This window comes from Pongo abelii, chromosome 3 (assembly GCF_028885655.2).
Source record: "Pongo abelii isolate AG06213 chromosome 3, NHGRI_mPonAbe1-v2.0_pri, whole genome shotgun sequence".
NCBI lineage: Eukaryota > Metazoa > Chordata > Mammalia > Primates > Hominidae > Pongo > Pongo abelii.
The window spans coordinates 164,403,681-164,430,870 of NC_071988.2; the positions used below are offsets into that span (position 1 = coordinate 164,403,681).

At 36.4% G+C, this 27,190-nt stretch overlaps 1 protein-coding gene across 9 annotated transcripts in view; it reads right to left on the reverse strand.

Annotated features, from left to right (window-relative positions):
• The window catches only part of INPP4B (inositol polyphosphate-4-phosphatase type II B), an 829,855-nt gene that overhangs the window by 408,901 nt on the left and 393,764 nt on the right, over nt 1-27,190 (reverse strand). For all 9 annotated transcript variants that reach the window (XM_024245636.3, XM_054553363.1, XM_054553366.1 and 6 more), the window contains 1 exon segment: nt 24,498-24,561. The gene's annotated coding sequence lies outside the window, so the exon portion shown is untranslated.

Sequence of the window (27,190 nt, forward strand, 5' to 3'; positions counted from 1 at the left end):
GGAGAGTCCTGGCAATTCTAGGCCAACGGAGCAGCAGGAATGAAAGATGTGGGAAAATAAGAATATGACAAGTCAGAGAACTGCAAATAGTTCAGTTTGGCTAAATCCAAGATGTTGGTTTTCCTAATTTTTTTATCCTGTCAATGAAATTTTTTCATAAGAAATATAATGGCTTATATGTAAAACAGATAAAAGCAGAGCTGCTCTGTTTGGGGTGGGCTGGGAAATACAAGCCCTATTAACCCCCTGCCCGTTATTCACTCCTTGCCCTTGCTTTTTCTCTCATGGAGCTTTAAAAATACATTCTTAGAACTCAATTTGAAAACTTTAATCCCCTTCTTTTTTTAAAATAAATACATTTTATTGTGTATATTTAAGATATGCACATGATGTTATAAGATACACATATATGGCAAAATAGTTACTATGGTGGAACAAATTAACATATTCATCATCTTATTCATTTACCTATTTTGGCCCCTGTGGCAAGAGCAGCTATAATCTACTCATTTAGCAAAAACTCTGAATAAAATACTATTATTAACCACTGTCCTCATGTTGTCCATTAGATTTTTGTGTGTATGGTGGTGGTTATTCCTTATCTGAAATGAGAATTGCTTCCAGAGAAAAACTAGCAAGATAAGCGGAGATCAGAGAAAAAGCTTGAAGGCCAGGATAGAGAGAATAAGCTTAATTATGAGAGCAGAAAGAAGCCACATTAGATATACTTACGCAAGAGAGTGACATGATCATATGTGAATTTTAGAAAGTCCACTAGAGTGTCAAAGTAAAGACTGTAATGAAAGGTGGTAGCTTGATAAGAAAAGCAACCTATTTAGAGGTTAATATTCAAGGAAAATAAAATAATAATGATGGTTAAGCCAAGATAGAAGTATACGATTAGAGAACAGAGTCTAGATTCTAAGTTATTAAATAGAATTACTTGATGTTGGTGATAGAATTAGATGTGATATCAGAGTTGAATTCATGCAAAAGAGAAAGATCATGCTACCTAGTAAATTACAAGCCACTAACCTATCAGGAGAGAATAAAAGAAAAGAAATTTTAGTCAAGTATAGTTAATTTAGTTTTACTCATGTTGTTTCTGAGGTGCCTTAAAATAGAAACACACATGGGTCTAAATTTTCAGGAGAAATATTAAGTCTAGAGAAGTACCTTTGGTTAAGTGTATTTGGCTAATGGTTAAAACCAAATAATTCATGAAGGCACTGAAAAAAATGCGTATAGTGAGAAGAAGAGAGGGCTCAGGAATTAACCTTAAGGTGCAAAAATATTTAAGGGGACAAGGAAAGAAGTTAGTTGGAAAAGGCGTGGTCAGTGATGGGAGGAGCAGAAGGTAGGAACAACAGAGGGAACAGTGTCATCACTCCACTTAGCTGTTATTTCTCAAGCAGATAAGGCCACTGAGTTACGTTCATCTGACAAAGGGCTAATATCCAGAATCTACAATGAACTCAAACAAATTTACAAGAAAAAAACAAACAGCCCCATCAAAAAGTGGGCGAAGAACATGAACAGACACTTCTCAAAAGAAGACATTTATGCAGCCAAAAAACACACGAAAAAATGCTCACCATCACTGGCCAGCAGAGAAATGCAAATCAAAACCACAATGAGATACCATCTCATACCAGTTAGAATGGCAATCATTAAAAAGTCAGGAAACAACAGGTGCTGGAGAGGATGTGGAGAAATAGGAACAATTTTACACTGTTGGTGGAACTGTAAACTAGTTCAACCCTTGTGGAAGTCAGTGTGGCGATTCCTCAGGGATCTAGAACTAGAAATACCATTTGACCTAGCCATCCCATTACTGGTTATATACCCAGAGGATTATAAATCATGCTGCTATAAAGACACATGCACACATATGTTTATTGTGGCACTATTCACAATAGCAAAGACCTGGAACCAACCCAAATGTCCAACAATGATAGACTGGATTAAGAAAATGTGCCACATATACACCATGGGATACTATGCAGCCATAAAAAATGATGAGTTCATGTCCTTTGTAGGGACATGGATGAAATTGGAAATCATCATTCTCAGTAAACTATAGCGAGAACAAAAAACCAAACATCGCATATTCTCACTCATAGGTGGGAATTGAACAATGAGAACACATGGACACAGGAAGGGGAACATCACACTCTGGGGACTGTTGTGGGGTGGGGGGAGGAGGGAGGGATAGCTTTAGGAGATATACCTAATGCTAAATGACGAGTTAATGGGTACAGCACACTAGCATGGCACATGTATACATATGTAACTAACCTGCACATTGTGCACATGTACCCTAAAACTTAAAGTATAATAATAATGATAATAATAATAAAGCTTTTTTTTTTTTTTACATAATTGGGATACATGAGCACATTTAAATGCTGAAGTAACATGGCCAGAAAAGAGAGAGAGAGAGAAATAGAATTGAACATTAAGGAGATACAAGCAAGGAAAATCCAGTTGGTACAATCCACTATAATTAAAGAAAGTAAGGTGAGTAGAAAATGAAGCATGATCTGAAATTGATGATGCTCTTACCAATGGCTGTATTTGTTTTCTTAAATAAAAAAGCGTATTTATGAACTCACTGTAGAAAAAGATTTTTCAACCCAACTTCAAAAGCATAGACCATAAGAAAAACATGGGCCGGGCACAGTGGCTCACACCTGTAATCCCAGCACTTTGGGAGGCTGAGGTGGGTGGATCATGAGGTCAGGAGTTCGAGACCAGCATGGCCAACATGGTGAAATGCCATCTCCACCAAAAAATACAAAAATTAGCTGGACGTGGTGGCATGTGCCTGTAATCCCAGCTATATGGGTGGCTGAGGCAGGAGAATTGCTTGAACCTGGGAGGCGGAGGTTGCAGTGAGCCAAGATCATGCCACTGCACTCCAGCCTGGGCGACAGAGCAAGACTCCATCTCAAAAAAAAAAAAAAAAAGAGAAGAAAAAAAGAAAAAGATGAATAAATCTGACTACTTTAAAATTAAAATGTTCTGTGGGAAAAAGATGTCACAAAAAGTGAGGAAACAAACCACAGACTAGGAAAATATATTTGTAATATAGAAGGTTCCAGTGTCCATTTAGGATGTACAAAGACATAAAGAATGACTCCCACCCTAACTTCAAGGAAAACTTAAATGATGCATGAAATCATAAGTTTTCCTTAACTAGTAAAACAGATGAGGTCTCAGGGCAACCAACTAGTTGGATACTTAAGGAAATTTACATGTCTCCATGGAGCAGAGCATGGTAAGAAGAGATGTCAGGCCCTGTATTAGTCTGTTCTCACACTGCTAATAAAGACATACCTGAGACTGGGTAATTTATAAAGAAAAGAGGTTTAATGGACTCACAGTTCCACATGGCTGGGGAGGCTTCATAATCATGGTGGAAGGCAAAGGAGAAACAAAGGCACATCTTACATGGCAGCAGGCAACGGAGAGCTTGTGCAGGGGAACTCCCATTTATAAAACCATCAGATCTCGTGAGACTTATTCACTACCATGAGAACAGTATGGGGGAAACTGACCCCATGATTCAATTATCTCCACCTGGCTCTGCCCTTGACACATAGGGATTATTACAATTCAAGGTAAGATTTGGATAGGGATACAACCAAACCATATCAGACTTCAAAAAAGCTGGTAATAAGAATTCAACCAAAATATATAATGTCATCTGTGGGCTAGCATGAGAATATAACACTCCTGGGAGCCTTTACTCAAGAGTATTCTGCACTGACTAAAGGGTGTTCTTTATGGACCTCACCCAAATGCCCATGAGAATGATTGGAAGCAGAGTGGGTGCCTGGAGAAAGTGTCCCTTTGAGGTACATGCCTGCTGAAGGGGAACAGCAGTCATTGCAGGAAAAGTACGAAGACCCACTTGGATCCTCTTTCCTACAGAACAAAAATGACAGACCCTGTTGACCTTAGGTGAAGATTCATTGAAATTAGAAAGGGAGGAGCAGTAAATCTTCCTGGGATGACACCATTAGAGATCCTCTGATCCTTTATTACTATAGAGTGATCGGATCACTGATAAAGTCCCACCCCAAGACCCAAGAACATAGGGCCTGTCTACAACCAAGCATGAAATATGACGATAGAGAATGCCTCTGCCCCCACCACCAGGCTGAGACACCAAGAAACAAGTGACAGAAGGCTACCTCCCACCAGAGGGGGCGTGCAAGCACAAATAATGAACCTCTCTCAGGTAGAAACTTCTAAGAAAGCTTAAAGTAGAGAGTAGAGAGTGGAGAGTGGAGAGCAGTCTCCAGCCATCCAAACCACACTCTAAGCACAATTTAATATTAAAGTAGAATAAAGAGAGGAGGAAGAAGAGAGGAAGATAAAGGAGAGGGAGAAAGAAGAGGAAGAGAAGGAAAAGTGGGGCAGAAGAGGAGAAGGATGAAAAAGTGTCAAAAGCAAAAGCAAAAAAATAATATGTACATATATACCAAGAGACCCAGACTCAGATATTACCCAGGTGTTAGAACTAACAGAAAGGGAATATGCTAAAAACTCTAGTGGAAAAAGTGGACAAGTTGCATGACCAGATGGGGAATTTTAGCAGAGATAGAAGCTATAAGAAAGGATAAAACCAAAATACTAGAAATGTAAGTAAAACATAGTAACAGAGATGAAGAATGCCTTTGACAGGCTCACCAGTAGGTCTGACACAGGCAAGGAAATAATCAGTGAACTTGAAGACAGGCTAATAGAAATTATCCAGACTTATGCATTTAAGTTCCTTGTAGATTCTTGATAGTAGACCTCTGTCAAATGGATAGATTGCAAAAATTTTCTCCCATTCTTTAGGCTGCCAACAAACAACCCCATCAGAAAGTGTGGGCGTAGGATATGAACAGACACTTCTCAAAAGAAGACATTTATGCAGACAACAAACATGAAAAAAAAAACAACCTCATGTTTACTGGTCATTAGAGAAATTCAAATCAAAACCACAATGAGATACTATCTCACACCAGTTAGAATGTTGATCATTAAAAAGTCAGGAAACAACAGATGCTGGAGAGGATGAACAAAAATAGGAACACTTTTACACTGTTGGTGGGAGTGTAAATTAGTTCAACCATTGTGGAAGACAGTGTGGTGATTCCTCAAGGATCTAGAACCAGAAATACCATTTGACCCAGCAATTCCATTACTGGGTATATACCCAAAGGATTATAAATTATTCTACTATAAAGACACACGCACATGTATGTTTACTGCAGCACTATTCACAATAGGAAAGACTAGGATCCAACCCAAATGCCCATCAATGATAAACTGGATAAAGAAAATGTGGCACATAAACACCATGGAACACTATGCAGCCACAAAAAAGAATGAGTTTATTTCCTTTGCAGGGATATGGATGAAGCTGGAAACCATCATTCTCAGCAAACACACACAGCCACAAAAAACCAAACACCGCATGTTCTCACTCATAAGTGGGAGTTGAACAATGAGAACAAATGGACACAGGCAGGGGAACATCACACACCAGGGCCTGTCAGGGTGTGGAGGGCAAGGGGAGGGAGAGCATTAGGACAAATAGCTAGTGCATACGGGGCTTAAAACCTGGATGACTGGTTGATGGGTGCAGCAAACCACCATGGCACATGTATACCTACGTAACAAACCTACACATTCTGCACATGTATCCCAGAACTTAAATTATAATTAAAAAAAAGAAAAAAAGAAATTATCCAGACTTAAACACAAAGAGTGAAAAAGCATGATAAGTAAAAAAGCATAAAAGAATATCCACGGTAGACTGTGACAATTCAAGCAGTCTAGTACATATGTTATTTGAATCTTAGAAGAAAAAATAGAAAAGAATAATTATTTGAACAGATAATGACTGAATTTGCCAAAAATACTGAAAAACATCAAATACAAGAACAAAACATCAAGAAAACTGGTGTGGCCACATCAATGTCAGACAAAATAGATTTCACATTAAGGAATGCTAACATGCACATTATATAATTATAAAATGGTTAATTCATCAAGAAGACATAACGATCTTAAATGTGAATGTACCTAAAAATTTCATAATAGATGAAGCAAAAACTGACGGAAGTGAAATAGACAAATCCACAATACTTGAGGACACAAACATTCCTCTAATTGTCAGAGTAAACAGAAAATCAGTGAGGATATAAAATACTTAGACAACACTACCGACAACTTGACCTAACTGACACTTATAAAATGCTCTGCCTAACAATAGAGTACAAATTTTTTCAAAGTGCTTATGGAATATTCACTAAGACAGCTTCTATGCTGACTCATAAAAGAAACCTTAACTAATTTAAAATAAATGAAATCATAACAAGTGCATTTTCTGACCACAAGGAGATTCAACTAGAAATTACTAACAAACATATCTAGAATATTTCAAAATATTTGAAAATTAAACAATATATTTTCAAGTAATTGATAAAGCAAAAAGAAAGTCACAAAGAACATTTATATTTATTTGAACCAAAATAAAATCACTAAACTACGTATCAAAATATGCTTGGAGGAAAATTTGTTGTATTAAATGTTTATGTCAGAAAAGAAGGTCTCAAATCAATGATCTAAGCTTTTACTTCATAACTAGAAAAAGTGCAAATTAAATCTAAAACAAGCAGGATAAAAAAATATGTGTCATAAACATAGTTGATGAAGATTTAGTTTCCAGAATATATTAATCATGTGAGCAAATCAATAAAAAGTAAAAACAATAGGAAAAAAACTATCAAAATATAAAAACAAGTAATTCAAATATATTAAACACAGATCACTCAGAAACATATTAAATGATTATCAACTTCACTAGTATCAGGGAAATGTAAACTAAAACCAAATTATATATAAAATATAACTATCAATAAGTAAATACTTTAGTTTCAAAACCTCAAATATTGATGAAGATTTAGAGTAATATAAACTTTTATAAACTGCAGGTACTCCAACCACAATGAAAAATAATTTGGTGATACCCAGTAAAGTTAAAAAGTAATTTCACTTCTAAGCATATAATGTAGATAAACTCTTACAAATGCATATCAAAAGATAACTAGGAGAATGTTTATAGCAAATCAAGTTCTAATAAAATATTGAAAACAGGCTGAGTGTCCGTCAACAAGAAGGTAGATAATATATTGTGATTTATTCATTCTTTATAGTAGAGAAAATGAGGAGCTCTTCATTTTATGAAGCAACATAGATAAACTTCACAAAGTACTGAGGAAAAAGAAGGTGTGAGTGGCAGGAAGGCAGACAGAGAGAGAGAGAGAATGGCACTTACAGACATTGTTAAACACTGTAAAACAATACTCTTTGGTTCTATAGCTTGGTGCAAAAGTAATTGCTAATTTTTCCACTAAAAATAACCTGATATATTGCCTAAGGGTACATACACAAGAGGTACATTACAGAGAAATTAAGGAGCAGCATGATAAATGTGATCAGGGAGGGGAACAAGTATTCTTCAACTGTATCAGGACAGTTTTATTTCTTAAAATGGGTAATAGGAAAAAAAGTTTTTCTTTATATCTGTTATGTTTTAAATAGTCATTATGAATTGAACTAAAAAGAGGCAGAGTTGTGTGTTGAGAGGAAATTCTGAAGCAGTGCGGTAGGAGCAGAGTTTTTAGCTGGTTTCTATAAACACTGGGTGAGGAAACAAGCCAGCATGTGTCAAGGAAGTTGTATGGATCTGGCGGGGCCTGGAGACCACAGACTTGTGGGGGCCTCAGTCTGACTAGCTGTGAGGCTTTCTCCAGCAGTGCTTGGCAGCCTGGAGAAGAAGGACAGTATAGTGGACGTAGTGTTGGGATTTTGCCTGCTAGTGCAGTGAGAAAAGAGTGATGCACAGAATGTAGTATTCACAATGTGACCAAACGGTCTCTAGGCTGGATTGGGAAGCCATTAAGGAAGAAAGATGTAATATATTTAATCTATTGGGAGATGACAGAAGTATTCAGGTCTAAGTGATGAGAAGTGAGAAGTTCAGGGTACAGGCACAGAGTAAATAAGTGGCTGAAATGGAGTGGTGTTGTTAGTCTCTAGAGCCAGCAAGACAAAGAAACTATGCATCAATGGTGTTAGATGAGTAACTTGCATGAAAATTGAAATCACCCTGAAGGATCACCGTCAGGGCCTGAGGACTAGGGAAAGACTGTGTGCCTAGTAGAAAAGTTCGGAGGACCAGGAGTTTGAACAATAAGCATAATAAATAGGAGTGAAGATATGTATAGCTAGGCATTTGTAATCATAAATGAGATTATTACAACTTAAAGGGCATCTTGTGGCACTAGGAAAATGGTAACCCTGCCTCTGGGCTCTCTGATGTGTGGCCTGCCTACATGAGAGGAGGCAGCAAGGAGGTAGCCCTTATGAGAATAAAGCCAGGTTTCTATTAAGACAAAGAAACAAACAAAACATTCCCCAAAGAAGTGGAAGGTGAAAGAGACTGTTTTTGATAGAAACAGAAGACTCCATGAACATTATGTTATATTTTAAAAGTGAGATGATTGGGAGAAGATAGTCATGGCCAACTAAGTTCATAGCAAAAGAGGATAATACAATAGGGAAAGATAAATGACAGAAAGTGCCTGTGGTGTAGGTGGTATCTCAGGATGACAGGGATGTGAGGCATCACATGATTAGCTATATTCTTGGGTGCTGAATGGACCTCTGGTTAAATAGGTTTCCTGGCCTGTGCAGGCTGATGTCCAGGCATGGAGTGCTGGATGCTTGATGATGCTACACACCTATGGCTCTTGTTTTGGTTTCCAAACAGTGCTTAGATATAAAGTGCTGAATCAATTATTATCTCCTATCTATCTCCAAAAAAAAAAAAAAAAAAACACTGAGCAAGTCTCAGTTATGCTGATGATGTAACCTTTCAACAGTGAAGCATTAAACTTGTTCACGTCACAACAACGTCACAACATTTCTGAAGCCAGGACTTCATTCTAGTAAACTAGATATATTTCACAATGTCAAATCACTTAAAAACCTTCTACACACCTGGAATTTGCAAGATAGAGTGTGAATGGATAGGATCACACCTAGAAAATCTGGTTAAGTAAAGATCAGCCAAATGCTAAATAATGTCAAGAAAAGGTAAAACCAGAAATACGATCCAGATGGGGATTTGCCTCTGTCTTTTCTGTTCCTTTCCTCTCACTGGGAACAAGGAAAACTACTTTGAAGGCTACCATCATTGTAGGACAACTATATTCAGAATTTTGCAACCAGGCCCCTGTGCCCAATAACAGGAATGTATCCTAATTTAACATCATCCAAAAGTAACATAAATAAATAAATAAAGTTTCAGGAGAAAGGTTCTCATTGTGGAAAATGGCATAAATTGGCAAATTCCGTATTTTACCTGAAAAAATAATCAAGCATGAATTTAAAGGTTAAAGGCCTGGTGGCTTCTCACGGAGACCCCTGACTAGGCAGAAGATAAATCCCGTCAGGGCAATGGATGTACATGCATGGATGGGGAAACGTTTCTGCCCAGGAAAACCAATCGCATCAGGAGACAATTGAATTCTCCAGGATGTCAGTATGGTTTTGCTAGCAATATTAAATTCAGTGAGGACCTGCTTTGTCACAATAAGAATAAAGATGCGAGTTGTCAGGGCTCCAGTATGACAAAATATCCTGAAGGCAAGCAGTCCAGCTGCAGACTAACACTGCAACTAGTTAGTGATGTTCTCCTCTTTACCACAAGGAAGCAACACTGACATCAAACAGACAGAGAAGACCCACGGATCTAGCAAAACCAAACAGTAACAGTCTGTAAGCATATTGACACTTAAAATATGGTCCCTGGACAAGCAGCATCTGTATTACCCAGAAGCTTATTAGAAATGCAGAACCTTGAGCCACACTCTAGACTTACCACATTAGAATGTACATTTTAGGCCAGGTGCAGTGGCTCACGCCTGTAATCCCAGCTCTTTGGGAGGTTGAGGCGGGTGGATCATGAGGTCAAGAGACTGAGACCATCCTGGCCAACATGGTGAAACCCTGTTTCTACTAAAAATACAAAAATTAGCTGGGTGTGGTGGCACATGCCTGTAATCCCAGCTACTCGGGAGGCTGAGGCAGGAGAATTGCTTGAACCCGGGAAACAGGTTGCAGTGAGTCAAGATCGTGCCACTGCACTCCACCCTGCTGACAGAGCAAGACTCTGTCTCAAAAAAAAAAAAAAAAAAAAAAAAGTACGTTTTAGCAAAGGTGATTCTTATGCACACTTAAGCTTGACAAGCATCACATTAAGGCACAGAAGACCACTCAGATTCTAGGCTCATAAAGCAAAAGAGATGAATAGGGAATTCTGCCAGATAAAAAGCCAATGTGGGCTACAGACCCATGTTTACTTAATCAGACTTTCTAGACTATTGCCTGGAGCTGTCCTGGCTTCTAGCCTAGGCTTCAGTCTCTCCAGCAATTGGTTCATGTCATACCATCAGCACTTCCCAGGCTGCCCAGGGTGTCATAATCTCAGTTCTCTCTCCCTGGTGCTGGACACTCACCTTCCCTCTCATCCTCTATAAGAAGTTGACCTCTTTGTGATGGACCCTTGCCATAGAGCAGCCCTGACCCAGGCTAGATTCTGTCCCCAGCTCTCACTCCCTTTCATCGTTGCTCTCCCCAGCCTCAGCTCTGCTGCCCAACCCTTGGCACCCCACTCAGCCCCTGGCAAAGACAGACCAAAGTACCTCTGGGGCTAAACAGAGCCAGTTCATGGCATGCCAAACTTAGGAATGTGTTGGAGGTTGGCAAGGACAGTTAAAGCACAGCTCACAATAATAACTAGTGTCTTAATGTCATCAAAGCGGGATCATCTAGAATTTAACAATTCACTAAAAGCAATGTGGGTTTTAGGACACGCTGCAGTTCAAACTAGTGTGACACATAGAAACATGCAGAGGGAGAGAGAGACCAGAGATAGAATCAATTCTATAAAATACCATTGACTAGAACATCACACTTCCCTTTCCTCCTTGGAAATACCGAATCAGGAGAGGTGCTACTAATATCCATCCATAATCTCCACAGAGTTCTATTTTTACTGCTGTTTGTGAAATTCGTTTTAGTCAACAGTAGCCACAATTTTCTGAGGACGTTTATGTGCCATGCTCTATGTTATCATTCTATTTGCATTAAATTAATCTTTGTAATAAATTTATTCAGTAACTTCAGCTTTCCAGATAAAAAACTAAAGATTACAAAGTAATTTCTTCCAGGATCCACTCACTAATTGGAGAAACACAGATGTGAACTGGAGTCTCCAATTCTAGAGCCCTTTCTCTTTCTATATGTCACCTGCTTTTCACACACAAAAATTTTCAAACTTCTATTATTTCTTGAGAAAGAAATTAGGGCAGAGGAATAGAAAAAAAGAAGGAGGACTAGAAGACATTTATATTTGCTGTTTTTATTTATATTATTCTTAAAAATAACTCCCCCCCCCAAAAAAAAGGATAACCTATCAATGCAGCATTTAATATCCAAGTACTACAACCCATAGACAGAAAAGTGAAAATCAAAACATGATAGGTGTATTTATGATCTTATTTATAGTATCCTGTGTGTTTGTGACATACTCATCTCTGGTTCTTTTACTGGTTCTTGATGCAAATATACTTTCTGTGGACAAGCCAGAACAAAAACATCAAGAACAAAGATTCAAAATCACTGGTGTTTGAACATAGTTTGCTTTTTTTGTTGCTGTTGTTGTTTTTTTTTTTTTGAGATGGAGTCTCACTCTGTCGCCCAGGCTGGAGTGCAGTGGCACGATCATGGCTCACTGCAATCTCTGCCTCCTGGATTCAAGCTATTCTCCTGCCTCAGCCTCCTGAGTAGCTGGATTACAGGCACACACCACCATGACTGGCTAATTTTTTTTTTGTATTTTTGGTAAAGATGGGGTTTCAACATGTTGGCCAGGCTGGTCTCAAATTCCTAACTTCAAGTGATCCGCCTGCCTCAGCCTCCCAAAGTGCTAAGGTTGCAGGCATGAGCCACCACACCCAGTCTGAAAATAGTTTCTAATGATTGGATACATCCAGTTCTCCAGACCCAGAAGTCTGGTTACTTAACAAAGAGATAATAGTTTCTTTTATTGCTTCTTTAAATTATAGGATGGCCTTTTGGAGATCACAATCCCAGTCAAGAAACGATTCCAAATCACAATGAGTAATCCATGATCATTGGAACTGGCAAAATATTGACAGTTAAAAGGACAGCACACAAAGCAGCAAGGCAGAGACCTCAGCTGAACAAACAGAAGCACTGAGCTTTTGGTTCATTGTAAATCAGAGATCAGTTCTGTTATTCACTTGTTTCAAATTAGGATAAGAGTAATGTATATGAAGTGAAGGGGGTGCTCTGTCTATCTCTGTGACAAGGCACCCTTTTTTTTATTATACTTTAAGTTCTAGGGTACATGTACACAATGTGCAGGTCTGATACAAAGGTATACATGTGCCATGTTGGTTTGCTGCACCCATCAACTCATCATTTACATTAGGTATTTCTCCTAATGCTATGACTCCCCTAGCCCCCCACCCGCCGACAGGACTCTGTGTGTGATGTTCCCCACCCTGTGTCCAAGTGATCTCATTGTTCAGTTCCCACCGATGAGTGAGAACATGTGGTGTTTGGTTTTCTGTCCTTGTGATAGTTTGCTCAGAATGATGGTTTCCAGCTTTGTCCATGTCCCTGCAAAGGACATGAACTCATCGACGAGGCACCCTTAATTGTGATAACTCAAATGGTATCAGATCTAAACCAGAATTTGAAGTGTTTCCAACAGTGACCCGATGTCCTGAAGAAAAGCACATGGACCCACTTTGGGAATACAGTGAGTCAGCCATCTGACTCGTTAGATTTTGTTCTGTGTCATTCAGCAAAAGGGAAAGCATCCTGAAGAATTACAAAGTGAAGATGGGAACACATGCTTGATGGAATCTCCATCTGCTCTTCGAAAGGGCTTAGCTAAATCTTTAAAATACGGGGGTAAAATGTTTCAACAGAACGTAGAATTGAAGAGGTATAAAGAAACTGGTAGCCATCTCCTTTAAGGGATGGGAACACCAAGGCTCAGAGACAAATCTGAAGAGTTTTTCATGTATCCAGCTGACCAGTGGCCATACGGGGATTAAAGAGGCCTTTTGTTTTGATGTGAGCTTTTTACTCTGCTCTTCAGTGTATGACACTTTTGGTTGCTTCTCACATGTCATCTAAAGGATAGAAACTTTCACTGGATGTTCTCGAAAAGACAAACTTCATGGAAACTTTTTCTTCTATAAATACTTCACCTGACACGTTGGATTTTGCCTACTTAACAAAATATTGTGAAGCCTTGAGCCCCAAATATACTTGAAAAGATAAAATTGCTATCACACAACAAAGGTTTAAAAAAATGGAACATGAGGGTTATATAACAGTTTTCTGGATGGATAAGGACTTTTCAGTGCCTTTCTCTGACATCTTCTGGAAATCTAAGTAAAGGAAAATAATATATTGTCCACACCTAAGGTGACAGGTTTTTTTCTGATACTTTTCTTCAAACAAACTGAAAATTCCAAATACAGTGACTTCTAGCATCCTATCTCAGGAAGCAGAAATACATAAAGAAAATTATAATTTGGCTGGAGATTCTTTTTTCGCATGCACCAAAGTAGAGGACTCTAAAGAAGTGTGGCCTCAGCACTGTCAGATGTTTCAAAATCCTTATGCACACAGCCATACACATGTACCCAAGATCAGTTAAATACATGTGCTAAAGCAAAACTAAAACTGAAGCTTTGATTGTATCCTCAGGACATTTCTAATAGACATCATCACAAATTATTAATTCCTAGAGCTGACTGAATTCCTTATGATGATACTTCAGGTTCAAATTAGTATTGACTAAATTATCTATAGTTTCTGATGATGGATTACTCATTTTATTTTGAAATTTAACATTTCAAAGTAAGACAGATAATGAATTTAATTAAAATTTTATCTTCTGCTTTTTATTATGGCAGGGGCAAGAAAAAATATATATACGTGATTATTGTAATTTCACTTTAGCTCTCCAGAGAAGTTCATAGAGTGCCTGAGGTTATCTGCAAAGAATATAATATGACATAACTAAGTTTTCTCTTTCCCTATTGTCTACTGCATACACATAATGCATCTTAATTCTTTTTACCACAAGCAGTTTCCTTACTCTTCAATATGTACACAATCACGCAGTCTACCTTAAAATATTTATTCAATAATACTGCTCTACGTGAGAATAACAGCAAAAAAATGAAAAATAAAAATTTAGCTGCTAAACTCGACTGGGCGGAATATCTACAAGAAGAAATAGAGTAAACAATGAAGTTCCAGGCCATTGTTCCACCTGCAAATTCATTCAGCATTTCTCTGAGCAACTCATGGGACTAGAGGAAATCATGGACTAATTTAACAAATGCCTTGTGAAACATAGGTTAATTGTCTGTGATGAACTGGGGTATATGAAGGCTTGCCACTGAGCTAGTAGAAGGATAGGAGCTCAAATTTTGTGTAAAAGTATGATATGATTTATGTCACTGAACACTGAAAAAAACAACATATGTAGACTTTCCTTCTTCCTTTCCCATGTTCTTAATCTCAAGTAAAAGATCACTAGCTTTTAGGATTGTTTTGACCCTACGTGTCAGAAGTGAGTAAATATCATGATTAAGTCATGTCATATGAATTTATTGAGCACCTACTATATCGAGTTTATTGTTGTAAGTAGAAAAGTTTCCTTTCACATTCTGCCCTTGCCAGAGTACTGGCTTTCAATCTGTAATTAGTTAGCATAACCAACCTAAAACTCATTTCTACACACCTCCCTATATACCCTCCCAACCCCTGAACGTGTTTACTACTTAAAACCCACTGATTCTTTCCCACTTCATGAACTACTCTGATAATTTCTTGACAAGCTTTTGTTTCCTTCTCTAGGCAAGTTAACATGTTTGTTTTTGAATGGCTGTTTTTTATTGTTTTGGAGTCTTTCCTGTATTCATTAACACTATGTTAGTCTGCAGTGCTCATCTGGATCCCTGTCATGTCATATGGCATTTATCATTATAGTAATTCAACATGAGAGAGGTACAGCAAAGTGGTTGGGATCAATTATGGATCCAAACGGCCTAGGCCTTTTCATTTACTCTGGGACCTTGGGCAATTTACTTAGCCATACTGTTCCTTAGTCCCCCTTATAATAAATTGGGAAAACGGTAATATCTAATTTTGGAGAGAATTGAATTCATACATGCAAAGTTGTTAATTGTTTTATTTCTAGCCAAGACGCATCAGGGCAGCTAAAGGTTATACTTCACACTGATTAGGAGTAAATACAGTAAGCAAGCTACCTAAGGACTCTAAAAAAATAAGTTAAACAGGAAAATTGTTGAAAGGAGTTAAAATTTGGAGAAGTTAACCTTAGTACAATGAAGTTTTCATTTTCCTCCTTTGTTTTCTCGTGGTTTTGATCAAAGAATAGTGCCCATTCTTTGACATAAACCATAAAATAATGAAAAATTAAAAAAATTGAAATCATATAATGTTTTTAAACCACAATGGTATTAAACTAGAATTCAATAACAAAAAATATCTGGAAGACACAAACATTTGGGAACCAGGAAACACACTCCTTTATCAGATTTGTTGGATGCAGCTAACATGCTGCTCATAGGAAAATATAGAGTGCTTACATTAGAAAAGAAGTTTCAAATAAATGAGCTATGCTTTGAAAATTTAAAATAGAGAAAATCTATGAAATCAACAATTAATTGTTTGAAAAGGTTAATATAATTGATAAACCTCTACAATTACCTCTACAAAACCTCTTTGTCTGGACTGACAAAGAAAGCAGAAAATATATAAATTACCAGTATCAGGAATGGAAGAGAGGATATCACTATAGACCATAAACATTAATATGATAAGGAAATATTCTGATATTATGAAGGTAAACAAAAAACAGATAAAATTGACCAATTACTTAAATGACACAACCAAATTTCACTCAAGAAGAAACAGATAACCGGAATAATTCTATGCCTTTCACAGAAATTGAATTCGTAGTTAAAAGCTACAAAGAAAACTGACAGCCAGATCCTTAATCTGATAATGGGAATAGTGAATGATAAAATCCTTGATTCTTTGCCCATAAAAATAAGAATAAGACAAGGATGTTCACTTTAATCTCTCCTCTGTACATTGGAGGTACGGTACCTATGCAATAAAGCTAGGAAAAGAAAAAAAAGACATACATATTGAAAAGCAAAAAATAAAGCCATTGCTGTTTGCAGACGACAACATAACTGTTTACATAGAAATTCCAAAATTTTCTAGAAAAGAAAGTTAGAAATAAGTGAGTTTATTATATACCATTTTTATTTTCAATTATACCAAAACAAAGGTAGGAAGGGAAGAATGAAGTACTGATACATCCTGCAAACATGGATGAAACTTGAAAACATTATACTATGTGAAAGAACCACATATTGTATAATTCTATTCATGGAAAATGTTCAGAGGAGACAAATCTATAGAGACAAAAGGTAAATTAATGGCTGCCTAGAGCTGAGGAAGTTGGAGCAAAATTGAGGTGATGGCTTTAGGGGTGTAAGGTTTCTTTTTGAAAAAATAAAAATGTTCCCATATTGGTTGCGTGATGGTTGCACATACAATTCTGTGGGTATACAGTTTAAACAATTTAAACAATTTTTATATTTTAAATGTTTGTGAGTACATTGTAGGTGTATGTATTTATGACGTATCAAAACCTCATTATTTCATGATGTGAAATAATCACATCATGGCAAATGTGGCATCCATTCCCTCAAGCAATTATCCTTTGTGTTACAAATAATTCAATTACACTATTTTAGTTATTTTAATATATACGATTAAGTTACTATTGACCATAGTCACTCTATTATGCTATCAAATATTAGGTCTTAATTCATTTTTTCTAATTATTTTCGTACACATTAACCATCCCCACCTGCCCCTAAAGATACTCTTCCTAGCTTACTGGTAACCATCCTTCTACCCTCTAAGTCCATGAGTTCAATTGTTTTGATTTTTAGATCACACAAATAAGTGAGAACATATGATATTTGTCTTTCTGAGGTTGCCTGATTTCACTTAACATAATGATCTCCAGGTCCATACATGTTGTTGTGAATGAGTGGATCTCATTCTTTTTTTATTGCTGAAGAGTACTCCATTGTGTATATGTACCACATTTTCTTTATCCATTCATCTGTTTATGGACACTTAGGCTGCTTCCAACTATTGTGAACAGTGCTATAACAAACATGGGAATGCAGATACCTCTTCTATATACTGTTTTTCTTTCTTGTGAGTATATATCCAGCAGTGAGATTGCTGGATCATATGGTAGCTCTATTTTTAGTCTTTTGAGGAAACACCAAACTGTTTTTCATAGTGATTGTACTAATTTACATTTCCTCCAGCAGTGTATGGGGGTTCCCTTTCTCCACATTCTTGCCAGCATTTGTTATTTCCTGTCTTTTGGATAAAAAGCGTGGAACTAGGGTGAAATGATACATTATTGCAGTTTTGATTTGCATTTCTCTTATGATAAGTGATGTTGAGTACCTTTTCATATACTTGTTTGCTATTTGTGTGTCTTCTTTTGAGAAATGTCTATTCAAATATTTTGCCCATTTTTGATAGGATTATTAGATTTTTTTTCTATAGAGTTGTTTCAGATCCTTATATATTCTGATTTTTAACCCCTTGTCTGATGGGCAGTATGCAAATATTTTATCCCATTCTGTGAATTGTCTCTTCATATTGTAGACTGTTTCCATTGCTGCACAGAAACTTTTTAACTTGATGTGATCCAATTTGTCCATTTTTGCTTTGGTTGTCTATGCTTGTGGGGTACTCCTCAAGAAATATTGCCAAGAACAATGTCCTGGAGAGTTTTCCCAATGTTTTCTTGTAGTAATTTTATAGTTTAAGGTCTTAGATGTAAATCTTTAATTCATTTTGATTTGTATATGGTGAGAGATAGGGATCTAGCTTCATTTTTCTGCTTATGAATATCCAGTTTTTCCAGCCTCATTTATTGAAAATACTGTCTTTTCCACAGTGTATGTTCTTGACAATTTTGTCAAAACTGAGTTCACTCTAGGTGTGTGGCTTTGTTCTTGGGCTCTCTATTCTGTTTCATTGGTCTATGTGTCTGTTTTTATGCCGGTACCATGCTGTTTTTGTTACTATAGCTCTGTAATATAATTTGAAGTCAGGTAATGTGATTCCTCCAGTTTTGCTCTTTATGTTCTTTATATAGAATATAAAATATAAAGAACATAAAATTTCATTCCGCTTTGTTCTTTATATAGAATCTATGTGCTATAATCTATAAACATTGATGAAAGAAATAAAATAAGATCTATTTAAATAGAGAGACTGCGCTCATGGATTAGAAGACTCATTATTGGTAAAAGGTCAATTTTGTCCAAACTGATCTATAGATGATTGAATGTAAATAAATCAAAATCCAAGCAAGAATTTTAGTAGATATCAAGAAAAAGCTAATTCTAAACCATATATGGAAAGGCAAAGAAAGAATAGCAAAAACAGTTTTGAGAAAGTAGAACAAAATCAGAGAACTCAAACTACTTAATTTAAAAAATAACAAGACCTTGGAAGAAGAATAGTTACCGAATAATAAGACAGAGACAATACATGCATACATAATCAATTATTTTTTTACAGATTCAAAGGCAATACAATGGATAGAAAAAATAATTATTTAAATAAATAGTGTAACAATTGAATACCCATGTGCAAAAGAACAAAAAAAAAACACATTTCAGACCTTATACAATCAACTCACTATTAATAATCTAATTACAAAACCTAAAACCAAAAGCTTATACAGGAAAATATAGGAGAAAATTCTATAGACTTTGGTAAAGATTTGTTAATATGACACAAAACGTAGTACAGTCCATAAAAGAAAACCATTTGTAAAATTGACTTTATTGAAGTTGAAAACTTCCACTCTGTGAAAGACACTGTTGAGAAAATGAAAAGACAGGCTACATATTGGAAAAAATATCTGCAAAACTTATATGTGATCAGGAATTTCAATATGGAATATTTAATGACCTTTTGAAACTCTATAAGAAAACAAAAATATTCACTAAAAAACAATGGACAAAAAATTTAAATAGACACTACACCAAAGAAAACATATAGGATATATTGATGCTAAATAAGCACATGGAAAAAATGTTGTGTCATTAGTCATTAAGAATATATAAATTAAAACCACAGAGAACTATCACTACATACATATTAGAATAACTATCAATCATTCTAGAAGACTGACAATACCAATCTCTGGTAAAGGTGTTAACCAACCTTCCAATGTACAGATCTCTCATACACTGCAAGTGGGAATGCAAAATAGTATAGTTACTTTGGGAAAATATCTGGTAGGTTTTTTTGTTTGTTTGTTTTTGTTTTTTAAAGACAGTGTTTCACTATGTTGCCCAGGCTGGTCTCAAATTCCTGAGCTCAAGCAATCTTCCCACCTTGGCCTCCAAAAGTGCTGGGATTCCAGGCGTGAGATACCATACCTGCCCCAGTCTGGTAGTTTCTTATAAAATTAAATACACACCTACAGTATGACTTAGCAATCTAACTTCTAGGTGTTTAGTCAAGAGAAATGAAATCTTTGATTACTCAAAAACCTGGACACAGATGCTTTTAGTGGCTTTTAAAAATAACTAAAAATCCAAAACAACCCTAAAGATCTTCAAATAGTAAAAGGACAATTTTACAGTGATAAACCTGTAAAATAAAATTAAAAAGGAATAAAGAGACAAATGGGTGAACATCAAGCACAATATGGTAAGTAAAACGTGGCCAGCTCAAAACGCTGTGTACTGTATAATTCTATTTTAATGGCATAAATAAAATAGGCAGAATTATAGGTATAGAAAAAGTCCAGTAAGCAAGCAAAAGAGTTAGACCATAGATGGACAGGAAGAGGGAAGTTTTATGGGATAATGTTAAGTGTTCTGTGCCTTGATTGTAGTGGTGGCTGCACAAATGTGTGCATTTGTCAAAACTCAAAGAACTGTATGCTAAAAGGTGAAAAATTTACTGTATGCAAATTTTAAACAGTGAATAACAACAAACAATATTTTAGAAGTGGTCATTAAATATTATGGTATTATTTATTTTAATTATATTTATTATTAACATGGCCAGGAGAGCGGGAAACGGCCTAAGAGAGGAACAACTCGAAAGCTTTGATAATAACAAATGTGAAATCAATTAAAAGAATTGCAGGAATAAAAAAAAGGAACAAACGGAAATCAATTTGACAAGGCAGTAAGAAGGATAAAACTGGGACAGAAATATTCACTCGTCTATAAAGGAGCCAAGAGTCCCCATCGCCACGACTTAATTGATACACTTCAATTTGATCTGAATACACATCAATAAAAATGAGGCTCCCTTGGGTTTGGTGTGGCTGATAGAGAAACAGTAGAACAGGCTTCTGTGGAAGAGCAGTTCTCAGCATTCTGTGTATATCCAAGTCATAAATCAGGGAGAAATACTCAAAGTAAGTTAAGGCCACAAGGAAAGTGATGCGGGCAGGTGTCCTGGGAATTAAGACAGATAGCTCACTGTGCTGCAGAGCCTGGCTCCTGACTTTCAGGAAAGCAGGAACAAAAATTAAGGACTCATTCAAAAAGCCACCCTGACTCAGACAACTGATATGGCTGCAGCCTGGTGATCACGGCCTAAATTCATCCCACCAGTAACCTAGAAAGCAGTGTGGAAGGAAGCTGCAAGCTTTGCCAGTGGGACATTCCCTTGGTGTTTTTGTTTTTGTTTGTTAGTAAAGGTTAACAGGGTAGAGTAGAGGATAGAGGGAAAGAGGCATTAACATATTATGTGGCTTGTGTTTCAGGCTGTGTTTCAGGCTCAGTTTTCACAGATATGGATCAAAGGGCAGTGCCTGAAAACAAACAAATGAAAAAAAAAAAAGGTGATAAGATCATTATCTCAGGAAATATCTAGGACAGTTTCATGGAGGCAATTATTTTTATAAGAATTTAATAAATTTTTGCATCAAAAACATGAGGGTAGATAAAAGGAAGGAAGAGGAGGAAGAGTGAAATGAAGAAGAAAGGAAGAAGAATGGGAAAGAAAATAGGGAAGAGAATATTGACAATGGAGGATTTAAAAATGTGAGTAAAGACAAAAATGTAGTAATGTGGAATATACACAAATAATAGCAAACTGGCCAATCTGATGGTAGCAGTGCACGCAGAAGCAGCACATTTTCAGATGGGTGATTATTCAGTCTGGCTAGAATCTCTACTATCAATGAATGAAAAAAATCACAGAGAAGTGTAATTTCTCTAACTCTAGATGTTAGATACGATGTTTGTAAACCAGAGAAAAGGACAATGTGGGCTATTTGCGTCCTAGCACTGTTAGTTCATAGCTTCACTCAATCAATCAAATATTAATTGAGCATCTATCAAGCTTAGCAGCATGCAATGTGCTGTGAGTAATTCAGAAATTATACGTTACTATGTCTCTAATTGGAGTTCAAATCTGGATAGCAGAATCTAGAACATCTACAAGAAAAAATACTTTTAATAAAAGGATAAATGAATGTGCCTTTAAGTCTTTGCCTCCAGTGTACAGAATAAGCACTTTCTCAATGTTTTGTATTTGCAATATTGTCTTAGATATATGTTCTCAAAGTTAGCCTCCTTGCTTTTTTTAACTTCCTTCCCTTCCTTTCTAGAACTTACTATATCTAGATATGCTACTACATACCAGTCAATGTGTCAGTCAACAGAGCAACAAGACAGTAACAATATTGAAAAAACAGGATTTGCAAATCCCATTTTAGAGAAGAGTTAACTGAGATTAAGAATAGTTACAAAATTTGTCCAGGGTCACACTAGAAACAAGTAAAGCAGCTGGGATTTAACCCAGGCTTCAAAATTCACAACCATTGCTTTTATCCCGAGAAAAACATAATCGCTGAAAACAATAATTTACAGATTACAAGACTCCTTATTTGGTTTGGAAAATTCCTCCTGAAAGAGGAAACAGTAAAGTTCAGTTTGGTGTCAGATAACATGCTCCCCAGACGCCAACTAATTTTCAGACGGGTGATTATTCAATCCGGCTGGAATATGATGCTTTTCTTCCTACATTTATGTTTCAATGTTGGTCTATGTTCTTTCTTTTCTTTTTTTAAGAATCCATTTTCTATTAAGATTTCTAATTAGATTCCATGTTTGAGACACATCTCTAGTAGAAAGCAAACGGCAAGAGTAGTAATTAAAAAGCAGCTGTCTCTTGTCTTTCTGGAATGAAACAAGCCGTTTTGCCTGTAAGTTATGAAATCCTAGGAAATTCTGTGATGTTTGTCTCAGTTTTTAATAACAGTCAACTTAATTGGAAGATGCTGAATTGGTCTAAAAAAGTTGATGCCCTTTCCAACACATATGCTGAAAACTTCTCTTCCAGAATAAGCATAAGTCAACTCTGGGTTTTTCAGACTTTTAGTGCTGCAAAGACAAAATCTCCACATTTTATATCAAATCAAATCATTGGCCCGACATGGTAGCTCACACCTATAATCCCAGCACTTTGGCAGGCCAAGATGGGCAGATCATTTGAGCTCAGGGGTTCAAGACGAGCCTAGGAAACATGCTGAAACTCCATCTCTACAAAAAATTAGACAGGCATGGTGGTGCATGCCTGTAGTCCCTGCTACTGAGAGAGGTTGAGGTGGGAAGATCACCTGATCCTGGGTGGTCGAAGCTGCAGTGACCTATGACTGCGCCACTGCAACCCAGCCTGCGTGACACAGTGAGACCCTGAGTGACAGAGTGAGATTCATGGAACATAGCTATTTCTTAGAGATCAAATCATTCTTCAAAGTACTAAAGTAGGCATTACCCCAAGTCATTTGCCTTACTTTAAGACTTTTTCAGAAGCCTGCATTATAAAACTTTATAAATCAAAGAGAATAAGCATTTTCAAAGGAAAGAAATATGATTCAGATTAACTGAGATGAAAACAGCAATTTGTGTAGTTTTTTTCCGTTTAAGAAAACCAATATTACTAATGCTAATGTTGAAAATTATTTAGGAAGCTTTTACTCCAGTTGTTCTGGATACCTGAGGCTGTTTTCACATGCGAAGTATAATCAGGATTTGAGGCAATTAACCATATAATTAAGGTCAAGAAAAATCTTCAGCTGGAAAAAAATAAACCAATGAAGCAAACAGACTTTTTCTGGCTTGCATTATCTAGATTCTAGAAAATTATCTAACGTAGTTTAGTGCTCATAGCCATAAGATAGGTCAAGCTCCCTAAAAGCAGGCCAGTCTCAGGTACAAAAGAAACTTCTTAAAATGCATATTCCCAAGAGGTAAACTTTTGAAAGATTTCCCAATATAATCCTTATAATCCTGGAAATGACTTCAGGAAATATTAAGTTAAATAAAAGTGCAAACACACACACACACATGCTGGGGTAAGGTGAGGTCAGGTGACAGATTCGAAAGCATCTATATTCAGGGGACCAGGAGAGAAGACCAAATGACATCACACAGAAATGCAAGAAGAGCAAGTCCAGAGGCATCTTACAACGGATATTAAGGGCCTGTGGGGCTGGGCTTTTCATCTTATTTTCAACCCAGCTTCATTTATATCTGTCTTCCCTTCTGTGACTTTGCTGTAGCCACACTATTCTTTCAATTGTTTTCTTTCTTTTTTTCTTTATTTATTTTCTTTGTTCCATGCTGTTCCATCTGCCTGGGACTCTTTATTCTCATACTTTAGGTTATAGTTTAAATGTCATCTTCCAGAGAAATAGCCTCTTTCTACCCAATCCACAGTAGACTCTTTGTCTCCCAATATTTTATCCCATAGAATTCTGTTATTTTACATCACAGCATTTATCACAGCTTTTACTTATATATCGATATCTACTGAATCTCCTCTACTGCACTGTAAGTACTGCCTGATTTGTCCAATTCTGTAACATCACCTTACAGATGAGTGTTTCCCAAATAACAAAACTTTAGTGCATATGCATTAATTTAATAAGAAGTAATAATATTAATTTCTTAATTTCTTCACATTTCTGCCTAAGCTAGGCCTGGCCTAACTAAAACCCTCAACATTAGTTTAATGTACTTATAGAAAGTAATTTATCTATAAAATTTGGCCAGTCATCTGTAACATGCAGTCACACATATGGTAAAACACCTAACTGGCATTATCTTAAAATATTTTGTTAATAAGCTCGAATTAATCATCAGTTTAAATGAATATAACGTGTTAATGTTACGTGTTAAGAATAACTCTTGTACCTGATTTATGTTGTTTTCCTTGACAGAACTGCTCTCTGATTATTGTTTTGCTGATTTCAAGGCTCTGCAAAAAACAAAATGAAAAAAAAGTCAGTATTTAGTGTTTACTGAAATTTTCTTACTAAAGCACCCATAGGTAAAGTGTTTAATATGCTTATAATGCCCATCATTCAAACTTGGGGATTTACCATCATCACAAGATTCATGGAACATAGCTATTTCTTATTTCTATCCCAAATTAGTCAGCTTCATTCAGCCCGTAAAGTCTCTCTAGAATAAATTATAACTGATCCTTGTTTGCTGCTTAAGTGTGCCAAGTACTATCCTGTGCCAGGCACTATTTTAAGTTACATGGATTAACTCATTTGTTCCTCAGAACTACTTGGCAAGAAAGGGTTAACTCAGCAGGCCTGAGTTACTCAAACTCTGCCCATCACAAAGAAAGGTGAATCTTCAGGTCTGGCCTTCAGCTAGCTTCTGGGAGATAACCTCTGAAATCCTGGAAAAGTCTACCTGATAAGAGTGTTTTGTTTGCATGAGGCCTTAGGCTATGTTGTTTCAGTTCGATCAGATAAATTTATTCTAAAATGTGATTTATGATGAACATTTATTTTTGCTTGTGGGAAGGGGTTCTGGTGTCTGAATCATCCAGTGCTGCATGCTTATGTGAGTGACATCTAATAGAACTCTAGAAACCAAAGCTTGGCTGAGTTTCCCTGGTTTACCACACTTCATGGGTTATATATCATTTTGCCAGCAGCTTTCATCACACCTCCATGTGACTCCACTGGGAGAGGATACCCGGGAGTTTGTTCCTACACTTTGCACCATGAACTTTTCTCTTTGCTATTCTTAATTTGTATACTTTTGCTATATTAAAGCATGACTATGATTATACAGCTTTTCTGTATCTTAGATGATATGGTCTGGCTGTATCCCCATCCAAATCTCATCTTGAATTATGGTTCCCTTAATCCCCACATGTTGTGGGAGGGACCTGGTGGGAGGTAATTGAATCATGGGGGTGGTTACCCAGTGCTGCTGTTCTGGTGATAATGAGTGAGTTCTCACAAGATCTTATGGTTTTATAAGATCTTCCCCCTTTTGCTCTGTGCTTCTCCTTGCTGCCACCTTGTGAAGAAGGACATGTTTGCCTCTCCTTCCATCATATTTGTAAGTTTCCTGAGGCCTCCCAAACCTCTTTCCTTTATAAATAATTACCCAGTCTCAGGTATGTCTTTATTAGCAGCATGATAACAGACTGATATATTAGTAAAACATTCAGCTTAAAGGTAGTTTTGGGGACCCCCAATACAACCACTCTATGAGGGAGGTACCATTATTACTATATAGAGAGAATTTGGCAAAGACAGATGAAGTAATTCAGTCAGAGTCCCACAGGTAAAGAGTAGTATTTGAATTTAAAACCACTGATCTGGTTCCAGAGTTTGGGCATTTTACCACTATATATCATGCTATTTAGAAAACAATTTACTATTATATATAATTCAATATGTGTATAAAAAATGTTACCTGGTTCTTTTCTCTATTTTATTATCAGGAATAGTTTTCAAATTGTAAATTTACTATCAGTTACCAAGATTTTATATTATTTGGTCAAAAGATGTAGTAACTCATTGGATTAAAGTTGTTCTTTAACCATTGTATCTTATTTGAAAGAAACCTTCCCCTAGTAATGTCAATAATGCAGATGAGATGTAAAATTTTCTCATTCACGTTATCATATATCTCTCATCATTCTGTATTGTTTTCAATATAAGAAGGTGAAACTACAAAGAATAAGCTTTAAATTATACCAGGACTCATTTAATTTGGGGAAAACAAAATATTCCAATGTTTCTTTAGATTTCTCATTTTTTGAGCTCAGTGGACCCAGAGTTGCTTTTAAGATAAGTGCTAAGAAAAAAAAAAACATGTTTCATAATAAGAGAAATCATGAAACTGATCACTTAGTTGCAACTAAAGAAAATACAAACCATTTATTTATTACTAAACTCAAAACAGAAAATAATATAGAAAAGTCATATGTTTGCTATATCAAACTTTCATCAGGTAGAATTTACAAGACACTTTGGTCTAAATTTTTGTGGTCCTTAAGTGTCTGAGATAGTTTTATTTTAACACTTGAACAAAATCATAACTTAACTTTCATCTTATTCAAATCTACCCAAAGCTAAGCATTGTGCTCTGTTGTACAGAGTAGATGGCAGTGTCCTGTCCTTATTAACAGAACAGACTGCACATCTTTTCTGGATGTTTTAGTTGACACTACTTCTGCAAAGGTGATGAGCTTACCTTGCAAGTAAAATATGAACATACAGAGGCCAACATAGTCTCATATAGTCCATAGTGTCCAAAGAAGCCCTTGAATAATTTTTTAAATACCAGTAATGCATACAGAAGACAGGTAACACTTTATACAGCAATGAATAAATACATCAAATATAAACTGGATAACTGTGCAAGTCCAAAGGACAAAAGTTTATGATGCAGAAAGATCAACTGTCTTATGTGAGCCTGAGTCTTTCAGACTTTTTTTTTGTACCCATTATGGGGTCATTCATTACTTGTCAGCTCCCATCATGTAGCAAGAGCCAATATTTACTAAAACCCACTGAAGTGTATAGTCACCTTAAGTACACATCCCACAGAGTTAATGCAAATAAGACCTT